Genomic DNA, 2,564 nt, shown 5'->3' on the forward strand with positions numbered 1-2,564 from the left:
AGGCACCGTCCTGTCACGGGCTCTGGGGTCACCACCTGCAGCCAGCGCTGGAAAACTGTTCCCTCGGGGATCAGCTCTGGCTCTTCTCCCCCACGGGACTCGGATCCATCTTCACAGGGACCTGCTGCCACCAGAGGGAACTGGTTGTGAGCTGGAGAGCCCAGGGGTGCAGAGCTCTCTTGGAGTCTCCATCCATTTTTCCTCCCTCGCCTTCGGAGGTGGGAAGAGGAGCCGAGTCCCTGCCCTGTCCCACCCCCCGTGTTGCAGCAGAGTGGGGTGGGATCATCCCTGTCCTCCTGTGGGGCTGCTCTGGGATGTGCCCCAGCTCCCGGTGACACTGGCACCGGTCCCAGCTCGGGGCAGGGACAGTGAGCTCTGTGATGGCCCCACAGCAGCACCAGGACCTGGACTGGGGGCTCACCCTGGTTTTGGGGCAGAGCAGCCCCCAGCCCAGAGGATCCCCCATCCCACAGTGGGCAGTAGGAAGGAGGGAGCAGAGGGAGGCCTGGGTGTCCCAGATGCTTTGTCAGAGCGTGTGGGCACCGATGCCAGGAGCTCCTTGCCCTGGGACGAGGCCAAGCCTCCCGGGAAGCAGGTGCTCTGCAGCCCTTCCCAGTCCCCCATTGCTGTCCCTGCTGCCATTTGTCCCCAGTGCCATCCCTGGGACCCCTGGAGCCCCCAGCTCTGCCCATCCTGCTCACCCAAGCCAGGCTCCCTCACACACGAGGGCTGGGTGCATCCTCCCCTCTGCAGTGTCACCCCCAGGACCCCCCAGCACCCCCAAATCTGGGGGGCCAGGCAGAGCTTTGCTCCCATCCCTGTGTCCCCCGTGAGGGGTCCCAACTGCCCCGGTCCCACCGGCCCCTCTCCCCACCCTGCAGCCCTGCAGCTGCATTCCAGGCCTGCAAAACTTACTGGAAATCCTGTAGATGCAAATCCTGGCCTCCAATCCGTGCCAGGAACTTGAGCTGCAATCCCGAGAGGGCAGCAGGCTCAGAGCACTCAGGCCTCCCCCTCGCCATCCCCCGGCCTCGGGAATCCTCCCTAAAGTCTCACCAGAGTGGGGAACACCAGTGGTTCTCGCTGGGGGCAAGCGGGGGGCAAAGCCAGCAAATCCTGGGATGGCTTCCCAAAACCTCCCCTGGTTCTGACAGCGGCTGGGTTGGTGCTGTGTTGATTCAGACTCCCTGGCTCCCCTCCAAAACCTCCCAGCTCCAGGCTCCATGGAAGTTCCCAGCGTTTGGGCAGGTGGGGAGGTGTGGATGGGACCTGCCCACTGCGTGCAGAGACCCACAGCCCCGGGAACGAACCACCTCCCACCCGCCCTGGGGCACCTCCAGCCAGTGCCCACCTTGGTCCAGAGTCCTTTGCAGGTCACCTTAACCCTGCCCCCTCCACAGCCCCGAGGCTTTAATCAATCCCAGGTGAAACCTAAACCTCCTCCTGAGGGGAATGTGCTGAACAGAACGCAGTGGGATGAAGGTCAGGAGCGTATGCTGGGGGGTGAGACGAGCTGGGGGGATGCTCAGGGGGCTGTGACCCCTCGGGGAGGCACGTTTTAGGGGGGCTGCAGGGGTTAGGGTTGGAAGGGAGCACAGAGGAGGGTTCTCCAAAGGTGTGAGAGCACGCGGACACTGCCAGGATGGGGCGTTTGCCTCTGGCTTGCTTGGAAAGGGGATTCCCAGCAACCTGCCTGGTTTCCCTGTTGTTGGTGGGAGGATGTGTGGAGCTGAGGGGAATGAGGAGGGAGAGCCAAGGGCTGTGGGTGTTGGCTGGGAGAACTCAGAGCCTGGCTCAAGGCTGAGTCCATGGAGGGTGGGTGGGTGTGGATGTGGGATGCTCCATCGCCTCCAGAGGTGCTCCATCTCCTCCAGGGATGCTCCAACCCACATGGGTTGGGCGGCTCACTCTCACTCTGGGATGTGTTTGGGATGTGGTGTGGGATGTGGTGTGGGATGTGCTTCGGTTTGGGGTGCAGTTTGGGGTGTGGTTTGGGATGTGAATCGGTTTGGGATGTGGTTTGGGATGCGATTTGGTTTGGGTTGCAGTTTTTTGGATGTGGTTTGGGATGTGATTCGGTTCGGGTTGCAGTTTGAGATGTGGTTTGGTTTGGGATGTGGTTTGGGATGTGATTCAGTTTGGGACGCAGTTTGGGATGCAGCTGGGATGTGGTGTGCGCTGCTCACTCCCGGGATGCTCCACACCCGCAGCAGGACACCCCCAGTCCCCAGAGACCCCGCGGGGTCCCCCCACCGGACCGGGGGGGTGCCCGCGGCTCCTCCACCCCCGGGGGGTTGCCGCCGCCTCTCCCGCATCCCCGCATCCCCCTCCCGGCGCCCGCCCCGTCCCGCGGAGCCCCGGGGGCGGGGGCCAGGTACGGCGGGGCGGGCCGGGCGGGCGGAGGAGGCGGCGGGGGAGGGCCCGGCGGCGGCGGCGGGCAGCTAAAGGCAGGTGGCCCCGGGAGCGGCCCCGGGCTGGCTTGGGGGTCCCGCGCTGGCCGGGGCCATGCGGCGGGCGGCGGCCTGAGCGGGGCGGCCATGGCCGGGGAGCGGCGGCCGGCGCTG

The sequence above is a fragment of the Neopelma chrysocephalum genome, unplaced genomic scaffold (assembly GCF_003984885.1).
Source record: "Neopelma chrysocephalum unplaced genomic scaffold, ASM398488v2 Primary Assembly neopelma1_155, whole genome shotgun sequence".
Taxonomy (NCBI): Eukaryota; Metazoa; Chordata; class Aves; order Passeriformes; family Pipridae; genus Neopelma; species Neopelma chrysocephalum.